This window comes from Ambystoma mexicanum, chromosome 3p (genome assembly GCF_040938575.1).
Source record: "Ambystoma mexicanum isolate Mex_15411 chromosome 3p, UKY_AmexF1_1, whole genome shotgun sequence".
In the NCBI taxonomy this organism is placed as follows: Eukaryota; Metazoa; Chordata; class Amphibia; order Caudata; family Ambystomatidae; genus Ambystoma; species Ambystoma mexicanum.
The window spans coordinates 775798909-775820044 of NC_090925.1; the positions used below are offsets into that span (position 1 = coordinate 775798909).

Here is a 21136-nt window from a genome sequence, read left to right on the forward strand (position 1 = left end):
CAGACAGTCCCTTCCCCAATGTCTCGTAAATCTTGCTAGTGGGAGGATGCCCAAGCAAAATTTAAGGAACAATTTCTTTTTCCTTCCCACCGGATAGTCAAGGTAGGTTCTATAGCAATATCACATTTATACACCATATAACTAGTAGATAATCCACCCGCATAACAGATGTCCAGTCTTGTCCCTGTAACCCACTCATAAAATCTCATCTTTAACACGATCTTTGATTGAACATTTATAGGGTTAAACCATAAAGAGTTGCGATCAAGAACCAGGAGAAGGTGTTTAACGTGCTTCAGCCACGGTATGAGTTTAACACCGTCCATTTTTAAAACTTCCACAAGGCCCTCTCTGAAGGAATCCAGCTCTGTCGTGGACCAAATCTTTATCCATAAGAGAAGAAGTAACCTCATACTTAATTTCTACATGCCCTAGCACTGGTCGGGAGGCCTAAAAGACGTTTCAGAAATGTTTTTCCATTTTCTGTAATGACTCAGTCGAGATATGCCCCTATATTTCTGCACCATAGACTATGGCTGGGACTGCTTGGATCCTGTATACCAACATTGCTGAGGACACTGATCTGCCTCCAAGGAGGGCTGAAAAGGTAGTCACTGCACCAGTCTGTCTAGCCGCTGTTAGATTGCCTTTTTCCAGCTGTCTGGTTAATTTCAGATCCTTTGCAAAGTATATGCCCAGATACTCTATGCTCTCTACAGAAGATAACAGAGAATTATTAAGGTAGAATTTTGGTTTGGGTCTGTTCAGGCCAGCCAGGGGCCAGCACACAATAGTCTTTGTTTTATTTGGATTTATAATCATATTTTTGTCCATGCAGCGCAGCCCAAAGGACGTAAGTTGCTGTATTAGGCCCTTGGGGATTTTGGCCAAGAACAGCATCGTCAGCGAATAGCAAAATGCTCCATTTGGCAGAACCCAACCTTGGTGCATCCAGCAATAGTATTTGCATATCAGTGGCAAAGCTGTTGATGTACAATAAAAACAGGAGAGGGGCCAAGACACATCCCTGTCTTACCCATATCGCGACCGGGAATAGATTTGTTAGTTCTCCCCCTTTATTCCATTTTACATTTGCATAGTTACTAGAGTATAGAGCCATAATGGATTTGACAAGTGGCACTGGAACCTTTAGATCATCCAACACCTTCCACAGCCTGTTTCTGAGGAAGGTATCGAAAGCGGTTTGGAAAATCGACAAATGCCAGGTGTATAGGCTGCGATCGAAGCGTGACAAACCTTTGAAGAATGAGATCCAACCTAAAAGCCTGGTTAATGGGCGATACTCTTTCTAAACCCTGCCTGGGCACTAGACAGGATATTATGTTCTTTGGGCCAGGTTTCCAGAGACTAGAGTGTAATACCTTCGCATAAATCTTGGCAAGAGTCAATGAGTGATATAGATCTATAGTTTGTTACCAAGTCCAAGTCTCCCTTTTTATGAATTGGAATTATGGTCATTCCCTTTCAGCTGCAGGGGAGGACAAAAACTATGTTGTTAAAAAGGGGACCCATACATCTATATTGCTCTTAAAGAGGTCAGCCGGGATAAAATCAGGTTCTGGAGCCCTGCCATTGTGCTGTGAAAGAATATCTTTCAACTTAACTTGTAGAAGAAAATCCTGGGCATTAGGTTCATGGGCCTCATCTGTCTCATCAGAACCCGTAGCCTCCATCTCTGACCTAGATTAAGCCTGCCTCAAAAACTAGAATAGTTCAAAGTGGCATTTTGGCCACCAGGTGGCGCAGAGATGTGGTGATCCCTCTGTGCTGCTCCTCTCCCTCCGAGACTGTTGGGGATTAGAGCCGCCACCCCAAGCTAACCTCCCCCCATCGAGTTTGGGAGTGGAACCTGTGACGAGACAAGAGCACGGGCACCGCAGGGATGCAATCCCGTCCTTCGTAGCCCAAGGAAAAGCAAAATACAGGCCGAGGCAGTGTAGCCGCAGTTAGCCCATCCCCTGATCCGCTAAGGAGTTCCAGGCTGAAGGCACCAGGTAGCAGGAATCCTGAGAGGCTCTGCGAGAAGCGGCCCCCTTACGGCAGGCAGACGCCCTCGACACGCCAGGGTCTGACACCAGCGAGCCCCCATGAGCCACAGAGAAAGAGAGGAGGTGGGAGGATGTGATGTGGTCCTGATAAGCCACAGTGAACAAGAGATGAGGGCACCCGTGCAGGCCCAGTGAGGCATGGGGCGGCCCCGGGGCAGCAGAGTCGAGGTGGCACCCTGGCCATCTCACCCCCGTCCCTCGGGGAGTGACTGTACGGACCGGGGCAAGGGACAACCAAAGAGAAAGGAAAAAAAAAAAAAAGAAATACATAAATAAAAAGGAACAAGTGGAGGTAAAAGGAGAAGTGAGGAAGCCTAGAGCCCCCACTCAGTAGACCACCCCACTCTCGGTGTGGGAGGCAGACTGACCGGGTTGAGAGAGTGGCATGGGAGTAACGGCGAGCAGCAACGAGCCACAGCATGGGGGCCACCAGAAAATCGGCAGCCTACGAGGCTGACAGGAAGGTGGGTGACCAACGGATGAGAGTGGGGTGACCTCACGGTGAACACGCTCAGGAGGGGGTGTGAGGACTGAGTCTGCCAGTGCCGGGCTGCCTTCCACCACCGGGGTCCCTGTTTCACCACAAGCCTGGAGCAACCAAAAGGCTGCACACACAGACAAGCGCCTGAAGTGCCCACAAGTTAAAACCCCACAGGAAGCTCCGTGGACTACCCTCCGGATGGGGGAGCACAAACTTGAACCGGTACAGCTATATCCTGCAGGGGAGTTTATACTACTCAGTGCCACTTGACCTCCCCCCAGCCCTGACTCAGCACTACAACCACACGCCTGGGAACCGTAGGAGGATTTACTCCCGAGGAGGTGGGTCCCACAGACTGCCCGAGAGATGGCCGGGAGCAGGTCAGACCAGATCACAGTATGAATCCCCCCCCCCAATCCCCCGGGTTCAGGTGTAGCCCAGCTCCTGAGGGAAGACCTGCTGGGCAGAGATGAGAGACTCGGCAGACCACTACACGAAGCCGCCCCAGCTATAAACTCCTTCACGCAGAGGCATCACTCTGCCTGAGAGAACCGACTTGGTTGCAGCACACCCATGAGTTGGGCATCTGCCCTCCAAAAGTACCAATATGGTCCTAACGTCCATTAGAAACTAGCGCTAACACCCCCCCCCCTCCTTGCCCGCGACCATGGAGGAGCCGCATTCCATGAAGAAAGACAAGGCGTCCTTACTAGAGGAAATAAGGGTGTTCAGAGCAGACATCAGTAAAAGACTTGATGGGCTCGACAAGAAAGCGGACGACATGGATGACCGAATTCAAGGCCTGAAGGTGAATCAATCCTCGAGGGACATCCTAGAAACCCAAAAAGAAATCAGAATTTCAGAGCTGAGCAATATGCTCTGAAAATGGACGGTGTAACCTAAGGTTCTACGGCTATCCAAAAAGAGAGGGCGAAACGCAAAGTGACATAAAGCAATAAACGATGTGGTTAAGAAGCTATTTAACGACGACCGTACGACCGTGCCCACCATTGACAGTGCACACCGAACCGGAGAAGGTTCCAAGGGTCCACGGTTAGTGCTGGCCAAATTCCATTACTACACTGAGAAACAAAATTACTGGATATGGCAAGGAAGAAAGGCTCTGTGAAATGGGAAACTGCCACAATTACAATATTCCTGGACCCATCTGCCTTCGCCCTGACCAGGAGGAGACCCTGCAGCCTCCTAACAAAATGCTTTAACTCCAAGGGAGCGAGATACAGGTGGGGCTTTCCCCTTCTCGCTGTCCTTCGATTGTGACGGGTTCAAGTACAGACACATAACGGAAGATGACATCAACAGAGTTACACAGGAGATTCTCTGGGAGGCGGCGCCTGGCCCCTTGCAGAGCGCCCAAGAGGACACTCAGAGCAAAGCCTGGAAGATTTAAGGTTTGGCAGACAGACACAGAGTCAGAGGTCAACGTAAATTCAAGAAACTGAATCTGGAATTACCTAAGTAACTAGGAGGTGGGAATGGAGTCGACAAGCCTAGCACAGTGAAGCTGTTCTGGGAAACTCTTGAAAGCACTAGCTGGTGTGCAGCGAAAGGTCACACCCGACTTCAGCAGCGTGTGCCAAAAATGTCCAGTCTGATGTTAAAGATGGCTGCTGACAGCTCCCTGTGCAATTAACAGGGGAGACGGGTTTATGAGACAAGAGGGGGGATGGCGGGGGCTCAGAGGTGTCATGATGTTGAAATGAAAGCCTGGGGAGAGCTAGCTCTTGGTGGTTTGGCCCAGCGATGTTTCGAAGATCGCTAGGAGTCTGGACACCTTGGAGAGGGGGGGAAGAGTTGGGGGATGTTGTTGTTTGTTCAGGGGATTACAAGTTTGACCATACGATTAATGGTTCTCTACGGAATGTCGGGATGTACAGGTATACTAGTGATAGTTTGAAAGCTCAAGGTTGGTACTTGATCTATGAACATCGGAGGAGACTCCTGGAGGTCTTTACAGGGCGAAATGTCAAGTATAGATAATTCATTGGCAATGGGTACATTAAATGTCAAGAGGGTTAAACTCCCCGAGAGTTTAACCACTTGAAATTAGGTATTATGTTTTTACAGGAGACACACTGGCAGAGGGTGAGGGAACCAACTATGAAGGCGAGGTCGATTGACAAGGTATACTCCACCTCGACCACCTTGTGGCAATCATAGCGGCCAGTAGACTGAACTTTGTGTGCGAGGCTGCAAAGGTAGACACTGGGGGACGATTTGTGATGATAAAGGGGACAATTACAGGGAATATGACATTGGTGTCGGTGTATTGCCCTAATGAGGGCCAGGAAAAATTCTGGGATAGGATGAAGAGTGTGATCCAAACTTTCGCAGAGGGGCACTTCTTTCTAGGGCGTGACCTTAACATGGTATTGGATCCGGCCAGGTATAGGAAAAGAATAACTCCCCATACGGCGTCCCAAGAGGAATGCAAGAGGGCCTTCCATTTTCAGCAAACTAACACGGAACTGGGGGTGGAGGACTCCTTCGCAAGGGTTCAGGGTTGTGGCTCCCCATTTACCAATTACTCGAGAGTCCATGATGCATTCTCGAGAATTGACTGTGTCCTTATTGAAAATCACTAAAAAAAACAAAGTATCGGAGTCTGCCACAGTAACGGAGCCGTGGTCAGACCATGGCCTGGTCCAAGTTAAATTGTGAGACTGGTTAATGGAAAAGAACAACGGTAGATGGTCCTTTAACGACCCGTTATTGAAAGATAAGGACCTAACCTTAAAGCTGCTGAGGCAATAAGAGAATTCTTTCAACTGAATGACAATGGCGAAGTGGGGATACAGATAATTTGGGCTCTGAGGAATCCTGATAGGAATGGGTGCCACAAGGAAAAGGGAGAGCGCCCCAGGAAGCGAAACTCAGGGATAAAATTAAATCCATCCAACCGGGAGGGAAATTGAAGACCCAGATGTTTCTGTGGAAGCTTGAGAAACTCAGGAAATACAAAGCAGAACTAAAAGCCCTCCTGATCCAACAAACAGAGTGAAAGTTATTTCTAAAACAAAAGTTTCCAGACCTGCCTGCCTGGAGTCCTTCTACTGTGTTCACTGTCAAAAGCCTCAGTACTCACGCAGAGCGGACACGCGGAGTTGGCTCGCTGAGGTGCGAGCAGTCAACTGCAGTCCTCCCTGTTTCCAGACCTGCCTGCCTGCAGTCCTTCTACTGTGTTCACTGTCAAAAGCCTCAGTACTCACGCGGAGCGGACACGCAGAGTTGGCTCGCTGAGGTGCGAGCAGTCAACTGCAGTCTACTGAGGCTAGGAGGTAAGGAGAGATGGATTTGCAAACGGACCCCCTGCTTCCTAGACCTGAAAACGTTATGGAAAATTCCGAACTTTCCTCTCTTCACCCCCAAATAAAAAGTCCATCTGGTAGGGTACTGAGGAGCAAACATCTGTGCCTGGAGAAGCAGAAAGAACCGCATAAAATTTACACGGCAAGAAAAAACCGTGGAATTAATGCTAACTCTGGCATTTTATTGAAAAAAGTGACATCCTTATGCTCCTTAACGCCCCCCACCCAATGACTTCCAGCCCCCTTGAAAACCCCCTTGAAAACGCCACCTGTAAGGTAGCGATCTCTCAGAATGTTCAGAATACACTAAATCACATGTCCCACTGTACTTTGGAGAGTGTAATGAGTGAAAACTTGGAGGAGTATTCTACGAACATTTCCTGTGAAACATCGTATCTGGCCCCGGTACCCGCTCACTCCGAGTTTTCTGCTCCCAACACACAGAGTTTCCCTCCCCCCCCACTCGTCTCCGAATACATCTGGAGCCCAGTCTGCTGTGGACCTGCGAGGGGAGGGCCATCGCTCTGCAACTGCAACGGTCCCAATGCCGGAGGTTGGGAGCCCGCCGCATAGTACGAGCCCGCCGCTGTCGGCTGTTGGCGCCCCGCGGGCCTCCGCCGCGGCGAGTGAGAGCAAGCCAAGCGGAGTCGTAGGACCCCGCGCGGCCGTCCTCAGCTTGCGGGCCGCCACGTCGACAGCGGGGGTTGTTTGTGGCTCCCACGTACCTCTCTCTCCATCGGTGAGAGTGTCGGGGCCCCCCGCCTCTATCACCAAGGATCCGGATCATCAAAGCCGCCAAGTCTCCTCACAGGTGGAAGCCGTTGCTTCTCAACCTCAGCCTGTGTTAGTCTCTGGCGATGTTGACGCGGAGCTCCTCTCTGCTGCCACCTCGTGGCAAAGCCTAGCCTCAAGAAAACAGGCTGTCTTGTCTCTTGTGACCACTTGTACTGATGAAAATGGGCCCATGGGTAGTCTTGGACCGACAAACTCTGGGAAACAGACCAAACGCCGTAGCCTGTGAGCTCATTGCCCAGAAAAGAGAAATTGCAATGGCGCTATTAAAAAAAAGAGCATTATCAAGAAAGAGTGAAAAGGAATTGGGGGAACATTTAGATCACGGCTCGCAGCAACAAAAAAGGGCTACAAACCAGAAAGAAAAAAAATGCAGCCTAGTCAAATCTACTCTTCAGAATCTCCCGACACCACACACTCTCAAAGAATTCTTTTTTAAACAAACAAAGAGGATACCAGAAACAGACATCGAACTTTCCGACGCAGAAATGCTTGATGTCCCGCTGGAATTACCCTCAGTGCTGCCACAAAAAGAAAAGATAGCGGCCACCATCTATAGTGCAGCTGAGGTCCAGTGTGATCAGTCAACCACTCCATTGTCCACCAGTCGAGGTGGCAGGGATGTTCAAAGAAACAGGATCATTTCTTGTCAAACGGGAGCATGAACAGAGGCAATAAATCTCCTCGACGAAGACGTGCCCCCACATCGTTCGGAGAGAGGAGGACTGGGGAATAATCTATTAATACCAGCAACTATTTCCCCTCTAACGAGTGGAAATAACCAAAGAAAGACATCGTCACCAATACCGGTCCAACCGGATTTAAGGAACAAGTCCCTTCTTAAAGCCGTTCCACCTGTGCTGGCTTCGTATGGGCAAAAAACAATACTATCAGATTTTGCATCTGGAAGACAGTTTCCATACAACGACTCTCCAAAAGACACCTCAACACCGGTGAGAAACAGAAGACCCAGTGACATGGTAGGTCACCTACCTAAAGACACACAAACAAAAAAAACGGACTTAGTTACAATCATGTGCGCTAGAACAGTGGGCCTGGCACCTTTTGTAAAATTGTATGAATCAATTAACGAGTCAATGAAGGATTCCTCAACTCTTGTCTCAACCTTAAATAGAAAAGTAACATTCTTGGAAGGTTTCATCACCGCTCAAAACCAACAAAACGTGGAGAAAGAAAAACAATGGGACTCTAAGCTTACCCGGCTTGAGTCCTTAATTACCAGATTAAGTACCGTAAGAAATTTTGGGAAAAATATGCAAAACTCTCAGTTAGAACATCTTCCCTTGTTAAATCCAAAGGACTTGCAAACAAAAGGCGCAAACATAAACCAAACCGTAAGAAATCAGCGTCCAATCTTTGCGCCTCTAAATGGGAAAAAAAGCAAAGAACTCACAAAAACGCCATCAATCTTTAAAATTCCTAAAGTAACTGTTCCAATTCAGGAAAAGATTGTAACTATCCACGCGGCACCTCAAGCCCCAGTGTACAACAATCCAGAAATTGAACAAACTATTATCAAACTTGATACTTCCAAACCAAATGAGCAAGGTTCAATGGAGAACTCGTCACTCCTTGACTTGAGGGTTCACTTGAATGAAGAGGAAACGAGCTCAGAGTTAAATGCAAATGATGCAGAAGAACCACAAATTGCGAGTAAATCCTTACCTTCAAATACAAACAAAACAAAAGTTGCCATCTGTAAAGAGGGGGAAAAAGCACCAGCGGATTCTTCCGCCAAAGAACGGGACTTACGACCAAAACAACATGAAAATATCTCTGAAAAGACAAAAACTGAAAATGCTGCAACAAAGACCCCCTTAGAGACAAGGCGGCGGTGTGACTCTAAAGCAACATCTACTCGAGTCTATAAAATGCAACAACTTGCACCTGGAAAAAATGTCCTAGTCCTGAACAGAAAGACGGTCTTGAAAATCTTAACTAATATACCAGCATTGAAATATTTAAAAACATCGGATCTTGTACTAGTTGAGCCTTACCATAGGGACGGGAAGGCAAAAACTTACCTTCATGTGAATAATCCTGTGGACCTAGACGGTGATGAAGATGTGACCGCGGCCCGGATTCAATTGGGCTTCTCGCTAGAAGAAATCCTCGTGTCTGAACCTGCGGTAAAGAATGTTCCGCTTCCAAGTAACGCGGTGGCAAACCAATCGGAAAGTCACTCTAATTTTACAGATCTGCCAGTTGGCAATAGAAGAGTTGCCTTTAGGGAGAAACCCGAATTTAGCAGGGGGAGATTCAGATCGAGACTACATTCGTCTAACATCAATACAAATCATCGAAAATTCCAATATGATGGCAACTGGAGTTCAAATCCCAGATGGGGGAAAAATCATAAGCATCCAGAGTCTACTGACGAAAGTGCTGAGTGGCCCCACAATAAAAAGCGCGAACCATCGGGGCCCTGGAGATGGTTAAAAAAGGTTTTAAACCCAAACCATCAAAATTAACAACTAAAAGATTCAGCGACGCCTACGGCACTTTCAAAACTGGAATGTCCTTGCAGGAATAGGAGTATCATGTGTTCTTGGAACACGAGGGGTCATGATCATCTGACCAAGCCAGACGCTTTTGACTTGAGCAACTTTGATGTCATCTGTTTCCAGGAGACATGGCTCATGGAACCACCAGTGCTAGATGGATATGATACACACATCTCTCCAGCAGTTAAAGGTTTATTTGGAAGACCGTCCTCAGGCATCCTAACGGCAATCAAAATCGGATCAGGCATCTCTATTAGAAAGAAAGTGGCCGAATCATATGGCATGTTAGCCCTATTAGCGGAGTGGTTCCGTATAGAAACCCCATCGAGAAGCAACACGAAATCTAACCTCGCAATCGTCGTCTATTGGAACCCGCAGAGAATAAGTAATACGGATTTTCTTGATAACATCGCGCAAACTATAGACAAATTCCTTTTTGAAGAGAAAACTGACTACATCATAATTTGTGGAGATTTGAATGCAAGAATCGATCAAACTTCTGCCACGTCCTATCCCTGCCCCTCAGCTGTGAGAGGTGCGCTGTGGTCTGATTTTATGGACTCAAGAAAATTTTACAACCTTGCATCAGCTCAAGGCCATCTTCCCTGAATTCCAACTTGGGAACGAGCTGAAACGTCAGCAACATTGGACCACATTTATGTGTCCTACTCTTTCCTCCCCTTTGTTGATTCTTTTGAGGTATACAGAACAAAATCTAGTGACCACAACCCCTTGATAATGACTCTCGAGTCAGAATCAACTCCAAAGCAAGTATATCCATTTGAGGTGGAGGTAGCGCGAAGGTCGTCGCAAAATCCAATTTACAGCGACAAACAAAGGAAATCGCCAAAAAATTTGATGTATTCAGCAAAACAATGACGGACCCAACAAGAAGTCCAAACTACATGCCCTTGCTGTTGCCGCATAGGAAAGAAAAAGGTCCATGTCATCGACCCAACGGAAAAGGGATACATGAGTATGATATTGAATTGGTTCTGAAACGAAATAAAATGCGTAAACTAAACCGCCTGGCTAAAATCTCCAAAAATCAGGAACAGAAGGACTCCGCTAAAGCTGCCACAAAATTATACAAATCTTGGGTGAGACAACACAAAGCAGCAATGTACCAGAATGACTCAGAGCAAATGCTAAAGACCTTAACAACAAAAAATCCCAGAGAATTCTGGTCCCTGATTAAAGATAAAGATGATGAGACAAACAATCAACTTTCGAATGCCGTATCAGAGCAGGCGTGGATAACCTTCTTTTCATCTCAATTTGCTCCTATCCCGCAAACTTCAAACAAATCTCCATGCTGCACAACATCATCTTGGGAAGACCTGGCTGATTGCGACGAAATTCTGGCGACTATCTTGAAATTAAAAACTTCTAGGGATCCCGGCCCTGATGGTTTAACCAATATAGATCTAAAGCAGCACCCAGAGGAGTGGACCGCCTTAATTACAAACATTTTCAAGCAATGTACGATCACTAGGCAAATACCTAAAACATGGACTGAGGCGGTAATAGTACCTATTTTTAAAAAGGGAAATAGAGAAAGTCCAGCAAATTACCGCCCCATCGCCCTGCTTGACATCATGGGAAAGATCTTTGCGACCCTCTTATTAACTAGATTTCACAACTGGGCGAGATCAGCGCCCTGTCTAGATAAATTCCAAACGGGCTTTGTTAAAAACGCAAGCACCAGTATCAACATCCTGATTTTGAACATCATAAAGGATAATGTCAAGAACGGTGCTCCTTCAGTTTATATTGCGTTCATTGATTTAACACAAGCCTTTGATAAGATCAGCCGTCAAAAGCTGTGGGTGAAATTAACAACGTGGAACTGCCCAGCAAAGATCTTAGGCCCGGTGTTCGCATTACATACGGATACCAAACTAAGAGTACGCTTAAATCGGCAAGGGATGCTATCGGACCAATTTCCATCAGAGCGTGGTGTTAAACAGGGCTGCCCGCTCGCTCCGGCCCTATTCATCGCCTTCATGGGAGACTTCCAGCATACACAACCGGCAGTCAGAGCCTTTCCACCCAAATTGGGCAATACTGAAATTTCAAGATTGTTATACGCTGACGACTTGATCCTTATGGATCAAACCCAAATAGGTCTCCAACGCCAACTCACGAACTTGGCAAACTATATCAGCGACAACGATTTGGAGATAAACATCCATAAGTCAAAAATACTGACGATGGGGAAAAGTTGTCAAACAACGATTCACCAAGGCCACTGGTATTTGAACAACACGAAGCTTGAAACCGTGTCTACTATGAAATATTTGGGAATGATGATAGATTCAAAAAGGTCAGAAAGTGCGACCCATTCAGCGCTATGGACAAAGATCAAAACTCTGACAACCCAAACGAAATTAGTGGATCGGAAATATGGCAAATTCTCGCTTCTTCCAGCGATCCAATTCTACAAACAAAAGGTAGTTCCGTCAATCATCTACGGCATGGACCCTGTGTTGAACATCGATAATACCATATGGACAAAGCTGGAAGGCTACCTATGGAAAGCCGTGTTGGGTCTGCCCAAATCCTCCACAAATGCTGCTGTTAGACGCGAATTGGGCTTACTATCATTACATGCATCAGTTAGCCAAAGTCAGATGCGTCTCTTTCGGAAAATTATTCTTCCAGATACCCTTCCAATCTATAAGCTGGTCCAGATAGAGCTCAGCCAAGGCCGTTGTAGAGCACTAAATAATTGCGCACAAAAACTTACAAAACAATTAGCAGATTTGGCTTGCTCAGCAGATGACCTGATCGTGAATCCCAACAGAATCAAAGCAAAAATAGCACAAGCAGATTGGATCCAAACTGGTGAAAAAACAATAGAAAACAAGCTCCTGGCTGATTTACCAGCAACAATAAATAAACTTAACCAACCTATGAGCTACTGCATAAAATTTCCCAACAAAAAAATGCAGAAAACTTTTATGAAAATAAGATTCAATCAGCTACCGACGCAGGAAATTATAGCAATCCGCACGAAAACTGACGCTCATACTTGCAGATTCTGTTCGGAGCCAGATACAGTGGAAACTATAAGACATTTACTCATGACTTGCACTAGAACCGCATTCTTGCGGGAAGCCTATTTGCTCCCTTTGATGTACGATGTATCACTCCGAGAGGAAAGCACATGGTGGTGCCGTCTGATTGCAGGAGACAGAACTAAGTGGTCTATAGCGACAGTAAAGATCTTAGAAGCAGCTTTGAGTCTAAACCAGAATTTACAACCTAGTCAAGTGTAATTCAATGAATAGTGATTTTCTTTTCTGCTGGGACATTAAGTTTCTTTAGTGAAGCACTTAGTCTACTGGTTTCAATCTTTCTTTTTTTACAAAATGTGTTTTTCTATGTTGCGCATCAACGTCTTGTAAAAATCAAATGCTCTTGATTATAAACAAGTAAATAAAAAAAATAAAAAAGTATATGAAGAAGGGGGAGGGAGCCGATAGAATCCCTGATGAAAAATGTGCATGGTGGATGTTTTAAGACCTTTACACCAGAGGGACATTGTAAAACCTAAGAGGCATGTATGTAGAGTTGGATTTAATGAGTCACTTTTAAGACATCAATATGTAAATTCTGATGAAAAATGGGTACTGTATAAATTGTTGCAGATCATATTTAAGAGATTGACAAAGCTTTCCCTACAGCCAAACGATGGCTGAGAAATGTGTTTGATTCAAGCATGAGATGTTATATTTTTTCTGACTTTGCATCCTAAACTGCAAACATAGGTAGCGGCAGATACTGAGGTAAAAGGTCACATTCGTAATTTATTAAATACCTTGGCTCTGTTTTTCAGCATGGGACAGTTGGGGACCCAAGCAGACTTATGTCTGCGTCTCCCCCACTCACCCGTGTAGGGGCCCAAACGACAGGAACTCTTGCCATGTACCGAATCCCTTAATACTAGAACCCTTTTATCTATATTCTCCATAGGCTTAGTGCCCAAACGTGAAAAGTTATGCATGGGATAGACGGGGACCCAGGCAGACCTTTGTGTGCATTACTCTGCACTCACCCGTGCAATGTTCAAGGCGACAAGAACTCTTGCCACTAATCAGATCCTCTTAAAACTAACAATAATCAGAAGTATGGCGTGGAGTTATTACTATTTTTCCACCAACGTTAAATGCCAGTGAAATATAGGAATTCATAGCATACATCTCTTATCTGCTGCAGTAAACAACACACGCATGCGCCGGGAGGTAGTGTACGCGCTCCGGAGTCGACACGAGGCACAGTGCGCAAATGCGGGTGGTGCTTCTGGCCGACTCTGCCGCCTGCGCTGTTCCCCGCGCATGAGCAATGAGAACTCCAACGTTCTCCGCGTGCATGCGCGGGCGAATAGCGGCTATTCCGGCCCTGCAAGAGCGCATTGACACACAAGCGACACACATCTGCGCATGCGCAGTTATGTACGAACAGTACACATATACGAAACCACGATCGGGTGAAATTCAGGAAACCAGAAGCTGAGCCTGGCGAACCACAGAGTGTACCGGACCGACCGACCTACAGGAGCCAAAGGAGGGGGGACAGCAGTGATAGTGAAGATGACGATCGACCACCATGAGATTGCACTCCCACCCCTCAGAAGCATTGAAGCCACTGGAGTGCAAGTCAAGACTGCAACAGGACCACTCCGACTGATCGCAACCTACTGCCCCCCGAAAGCAAAGCTGGATCTCCGAGACCTGGATGCTTTGCTGGATTCGACGGTTCCGACACTCATCGGAGGAGACCTCAATGCCAAGCACCGATGCTGGAACTCCAGGACTGCCAACCAGAGGGGACGGACACTGCTGGCGTATTCCAGGAAGAACGACTGTGTGGTAGCAGGCCCGACTGAGCCCACGCACTACCCAGGTGTAGCAAGCCACAACCCAGATGTGCTGGACATCGTGCTACTGAAGAACCTGCAACACTCTGTGGAGCTGGAAACACTGGTGGAGCTGACCTCGGACCACAATCCAGTAGCAATCACTGTGGGAGATGAGATGGAACCCTACCAGCAGGCCGAGAAGTACAACTTCAGAAGAGCTGAACAGCAAGGTCACTCCAACCCCGCTGAGCACCATGGATGATATCAACAGGGCCGTGGAAGCCTTCACGACAGCAGTCCAGGAGGCAATCAGGAGCAGTGTTCCGAAGCAGAAGACAACCAGATGTTCCATCTACGCCCTACCAAGAGGCATCCAACAGTCAATCGCCGACAAGAACCGCGCCAGACGACAGTGGCAGAAGCTCCGCACACCTGATCTCCTGCAGAAGTACAACACGCTCGCAAGACGCCTGCGGGAACAGATCCGACAGCACCGTGGAGAGAAGTGGGAGTCAGCAACAGCCAAGCTGAAGGAGGCGGACAACTCGGTGTGGAGAATGACTCGTCGCCTGACTGGGAAGAAGGAGCCAAGCCCACCAATCCAGGGACGAACCCACCTTGCATGCAGCAACAAGGACAAGGCAGAGGTCCTTGCCGAGACACTGGAGGCTTCGTTCACCCCGAACAAGGTAAGTAGGCTCTCAGACGGAGTGGAGGAAGCAGTTGAGAAGTACCTCGCAGATCACGGAACCGGGCTGGGAGCAGAAGACATCAAGGAGTGCACAAGCTCTGAGGTAGCAGGACTTGCAGAAAAGCTGGGGAACGGCAAGGCACCGGGGAGCGACGGAATAACCAACCTGGCAATCAAGAACCTCCCACCAGCATCAATGGAACATCTCACAGAGATCTTCAATGCATGCATGAGGCTCCAGCACTTCCCGAGTTCCTGGAAAGCAAGGGTCATCGTTTTTCCAAAGGCCGGCAAACCACTGAGGGATCCAGCAAACTACCGCCCCATCAGCCTGCTTTCTGGATTATCGAAGCTCCTGGAGAAGGTCCTCCTCGCTCGACTCAACGACTTCACCTCCGAAAGAAATCTACTAACAAAGGAACAGTTTGGATTTCGAAAGGAGCATGCAACGACGATCAGCTACTGAGAGTGGTGGACACCATCAGCCACGGATTCAACATCAAGAAGTCCACAGGAATCGTCTTCCTGGATGTCGCCAAAGCATTTGACCGAGTCTGGCACAAGGGACTGCTGCACAAGATGATTGGCCTGGGATTTCCGAACTACCTGGTGAAGACGATTGCAAGCTACCTGGGAGGCCGCACCTTCCATGTCGCCATGCGGTCTGAGATGTCCTCTTTACATCCCATCCGAGCAGGCGTGCCACAGAGATCGAACCTCGGGCCCTTCCTGTTCAACCTCTTCACCAACGACATCCCGACAGATCTCCACAAGACGAACCTGGCGCTGTATGCAGACGATGTTGCAGTTATCTCCCAGTCATTCAGCGAAAAGGAAGTGGCGAAGAACCTGCAAGCTTCATTGGATACCATCGCAAAGTGGTACAGCGACTGGCGGATAGAACTCAACACCAGCAAGACAACTGCAACGCTGTTCACCAGAAAGAAGATCAAGGAGCACCCACACATCAGCCTTAACGGGGAGACCATCAAATGGGAGAGCAGCAGCCGCTACCTCGGTGTGACCCTGGACAGCAAACTCAACTGGGAAAGCCACATCGAAAATACTCAGCAGAAGGCAACAGGAAAGATGGCAGCGCTGTACCCACTCCTGAAGAGCAAGTCCATGCCCCTCCGGACAAAGATCAACGTCTACAAGACGATCATCAGACCAACCCTGACTTATGCCTCCCCCAGCATGGATGACCTGCCATGAGCGACCACTTCAGATAGTCCAGAAACAAGGCCCTGCGGATATCGTCTGGAGCTCCAATCTTCACAAGGATAGCAGACCTTCACAGAGACCTGGACATCGAGATGTTGGATGAACATCTAGCGAAGCGGAGTAAGAACTTCTGCCAAGAACTGGATCAGAACCCAAACCCTCTGATCAGAAGACTCACTGCCACCACTGCAAACCCCTTCGACCGCTACCCGCGGCCCATCACTGCGAAGACCCTGTGAAACCAGCCCTACTGTGACAAGACCACACAGACCAAGAAGAATACAAACCCACGACTACACACTCAACCTGAGAAGATGGAGTAATGAGGCTCAAGCCTCGGTATCCAAAAATCACCGCTGATGGATAAAAATCTATCAGCAACAAGAAGAACAAGCAGAGGGTGAAATTCACTCGCGATCCAGACACCGAAGGATTCGATTATAACACCCGCCCTGCATACAAAGGTAACTGATATATTTATGTTAATATATGATAGCTCGTTACACATCCATAGAGGCAAGTTGGAGGTTTACCTGTACCTGCTTTTTTAGACACACCTTTAAGGACGTCGCTACCATCCAGATACAGGGAATAGGAGGACGACTAACAAACCAAGGAGGGAGGGTTGAAAGATTATATCTATCCCCACACAAAAGTGCTTACCACGCACAAAGGTGCTTATAGCATGAACAAATAGGAAGAGAGGTTGATCAAATGCAGCTTTAGAGTCCCCAAATAAGAGTATACTGAATCCACGTTTTTTCTGCATCTATTTCAGAAACGTTCTTCTGAGGGGGAGTGTAGGACATACAGAGTGGATTTGGGCACAATCAAACCCACCAGCAGGGTGGGTCTAAGGACCAAAAATAGAGGTTCTACCAGCATAGAAGAAAGAGGTGCGTTAAATGTAATTTTTTTCACAATGGTTCTAGTTAAAAAAGACAACATTGAGTTAGCTAAACTAAATTAACAGTAGAACATTTTTCTGCATTTTTTTGCCTTAGGAATTTAAAGTATGAACACATACATCTCTGGAACAAATAGTATCATTGGCCCTGAAGATGGACTGTTGTAAAGTCCGAAACGCGTTGACAATACTTTGAAAAATCCTGATACTAATTTGGATTGGTGCCTTCAAACCAAAGAACTTTATTTTGACTTTTAGAACCAAGAAGGGACTTCTCAATTACATATTGTAAAGAAGACTGCGCAATTGAGATTGTGAAAAAACAAAGCCTGTGATGTAAACTCGTTATGTTTTACCCAGTTTGTGTTTAGGAAGTAATGCCTATTTCTTTGAAAAAGAGTTTCTTTGAAGAAGTATTATTTGTTTGAAAAAGAACAGCCGTTATTTATTAAAAAAAACCCATAGAAGGGTCTATTTTACCTATGCAGAATATTGTGTTTTTGAATTGGTCAAATTGACTTGTTACTCTTTTAAATCATTTGCGATTGTTTTGAATCTACTCCTTTTGAATCTATTCACGGTTTCAACAGTATTTAGAGTTTAATGTACAATATTTTAAAACTCGGGGTCAGCCAATTAGGTTTGGTCTCTCCCCCCCAACCTGAGTACAGTTATCTTAAACACAAGGAACTACATGGTACTTATACTTTAAACTACTAGCTGTGGGACTCCAATTAGACCCCACAAACTGTCGACATTAACAGATTTGGGATGGTAATCCCTTTAGGAGTGCACTAAGGGTTGGCATGTAGCAATACATGCTTTCATTCTCAGCCGATAGAATCCTAGCCTGGAGATTGAGGGAACAAAGACTTTCTAGAAGAGTTGTTGCAATCCATCCAACGGATGGAATTAAACAATTTGAAAATGCTCAAATAGCAGAGAGTTTCCTCGTCCATTAGGAAACCCTCTACAAAACCGAATGGAAAGGTGAGGGCTCCAATCCTCTCCCCTGATAAAACGGAGGTAATTGAGGCCCTCCATTATGGAAGAGGACATAATCGACACGATCGGTATAATGAAGGTGGGTATCACGCCAAGGGACGACTGGTTCACGGTTCGATTTTACAAAATGTTTCGTCCATTTTAGCTCCCTTTATGGCCAAAATGCTCAACAATATCTTTGAAATCGCAGACCTCCCGAACTCCATGCTCTTGGCCCTAATTATAGTAATCCCTAAGGAAGGCAAAGATCCATCCCAATGTCAATCATATCGCCCCATTTTGCTGTTAAACACTGATGTTAAGATCTTGGCGAAAGGACTCTCCAATAGACTCCACCCTGTGATGCCCTCCCTAATTCACGGCAACCAGGTGGGATTTATCCCGGGCCGTCAAGGCTCGGACAACATAAAACAATTGACCTAATGGGCGAGGCACAACACTGGGGTCGGAACACCTATCTGGTTTCCACAGACTCTAGGAAAGCTTTCGACTGTGTGGAATGGGCATACATGGGTCAGGTGTTGCAAAAGATGGGGGTGGTACATAACTTTAGGCAGTGGATCTCAGCCCAGTTTAACGGTCCCATGGCGAGGGTCGCAGTAAATGGGGTAGTCTCAACTCTGTTCCACCCATCCAGAGGAACGAGGCAGGGTGCCCGATATTCCCCCTCATATATGCAATGATGATGGAGCCACTGTCTATCGCAATCAGGGAAAACCCTGAAATAAGGTGAATACAGTGTGAGGATGCCAACTTCAAACTCTCCCTATTTGCGGATGACATACTGTATTATCTAACAGAGGTAGGCAAATCCCTAGCAGAGCTCCTGAAGCAAATTGAGGAGTTTGGTCATTTTTCAGGCCTGAAAATAAACGTAAAGTCAATTGTAATGGCGATTGGGGGCGACTACCTTGAATCCAGAGGTAAAAAACACTTTTGTGGGTTGAGAGTGGAGAACTCAGCCACGGCTTACCTAGGGATTACCCTACTTCGAAATCTCTCGAGGCAGATGGTGATGAACTTCGACCCCATGGTAGAGAGAATTAGAGCGGACCTGTTGAGATGAGCCCCCTTAACGCGGTTTGGTCGTATGGTGTCAGTAAAAATGAATATCCTGCCACAGTTGCTTTACCTATTCACAGCCCTCCCTACGGCATTCCCACACCCCTTTTTGCAGATCTGAATGTGTCTGGAGGGGGAAGAAACCCAGAATCAAAAGCTCTGCCCTCACCCTACCCAGAGAGTTTGGGGGCTTTGGACTCCCCGACTTCCAGTTATACCACAAGGCATCTCAGTTGCGGATCATGTTGGAACACCTGAGGGATGAGCTAGGTACATACTGGTCTTATATAGAGAACTTATATATACCCATCCAAAGAAAGTCAGAGGCTAGTTATGATCCCAGAGTAAAGCCATTCCGACAATGCTAAGAAACACCCACCTCACGCAGTACTGTGTTAGCTCTGGAGGAAGTGCAAGTTCAATTACCTTTTCACTTCATGACCGCCCTCTGAGTTCACTATGGGGAGCTCTGCTGGACATCGGTAGTAGGGGGTTCCGACACACTCAATTATGGTCTGACTGAGGGCTGGAAACGGCGGGGGAACTGTTCACAGAGGGTCACTTTAGAGACTACGAATCCCTGACAAACTCTTTGTGCACATAGGCTGAGTATAGGTACCTACGGTTGAAGGGGATTTTGTCCGAACCAAAATGGTGCTCCAAAGTCTTGCGTCCCCTTACTCCTTTCGAACAAGTGATTAATGGAGCCGCCACTAGAAAGGGGGTGCTCTCCAAGCTATACAAGGTGATGGTTATGTTGGTCTTAGAGGGACTACTGAACTTCAAGGGTCACTGGGTGGAACAGACGGGTGGGGAAATTTCTGACAACCATTGGAATAAGATTTTCAAACTCATGTTTGGTGGCAATCTATACACTTCAGCAATGGAACATAACTTAACAATTCTGCATGGGTGGCACCTACCACCCCTGAGGCTGTCCAAAATGTTTGTGGGTGCTTCGCCTCTCTGCCCCAGGGAGTGTGGCCAAGTAGGCATGTGGTTCCACATGTGTTGGGCTTCCCCTAGAATACAGGTTTACTGGTCCGAGGTCCTTAGCTGGATCAATGACATGGTGGGGAAAGCCCCATATTTGCACCCCGTGCAGATACTACTTGGTGTTGCAGATGAGGATAGTAATGAGGCGCATTTTCCTAAACTAAGTGAAGCCATGATGAGAGCGGGGAGAGTGGCCGTGGCCCAAAAATGGAAGGACAAGGCCCCAACCTCCAAAAAAGAGTGGATGTACAAACTGTGGTTTTATTTCACTTATGAAAAGTGGTCTGCTATGGTAAATGATTGCGTTGAAACATTGCATGTAGACTGGGGTCGCTTCCTCCTGAAATGGGGCAGTGAACTTCAGCTCCCGGCGGGCTATTCTCTCTGAAGTAAAACGCTATGATTAACTTTGTCTCTTACAAAGTTTCTGGAAGAAACCCTTGCCGCCAAAATGTGTTGTACCCCCGAGCTGTAACCATTTGTATTTGATGCGTTATCCCGACAAGTAGAACATTCAGTGTCATGTGTGGGGTGGGGGGCGTGCAAGTTAAAGAAATTCTAAGGTGTTAAACCTGTATTCTGGACAGTCTGTTTTCCGAAGAAAATGAAAATAAAAACTAAAGTAAAAAAAAAAAAAGAAAGAATAGTTCAAAGTGCTTTACCCATGCCTCTGGGGCAATGTGGCCCATATTCGGTCTCTTATTTATAGTTGGGCCAGATCACCATATGCCAGAATTACTTTGTGTTTCGTGTCTGGATTGCATAAAACAATGCCGTCCACTGGTCCTCCATAGGTTTGAACTTTTTTGTTTCCAACAGTGCCTTATATTCATTTCTCAAGGTGCACACTTCTTCCCCGTTTCTATAGTTTTGATTTTTGATTGCCTTCACAAGGGCAACTTTTGCTCCTCTACATTCTCGGTCATACCAACCATTACCATTTTAGGTCTTGAGCCCTTGGCCCGTAGTTAGTAACAGAGACACTGATACCACCAATGTATTGTAGAGTCAATGTGTGTAAGACTGGAGTTTTCTTTTTCTTCCACAAGTAGTATTATGGCTTGATACATTTTTGGAAGAATTTCCTCACCAAAATTAATTGTCCATTTTATTGATTTCAAAGCTAAGGTACCACTTTTCTGGGGATAAATGTGAAGAATCGAGGGAGTTATGCCAATAAACATCCTTGTT

General features: G+C 46.7%; 1 protein-coding gene across 1 annotated transcript in view; it reads right to left on the reverse strand.

Annotated features, from left to right (window-relative positions):
• The window catches only part of NIF3L1 (NGG1 interacting factor 3 like 1), a 278588-nt gene that overhangs the window by 67304 nt on the left and 190148 nt on the right, over positions 1-21136 (reverse strand). The gene's annotated exons all lie outside the window — the stretch shown is intronic.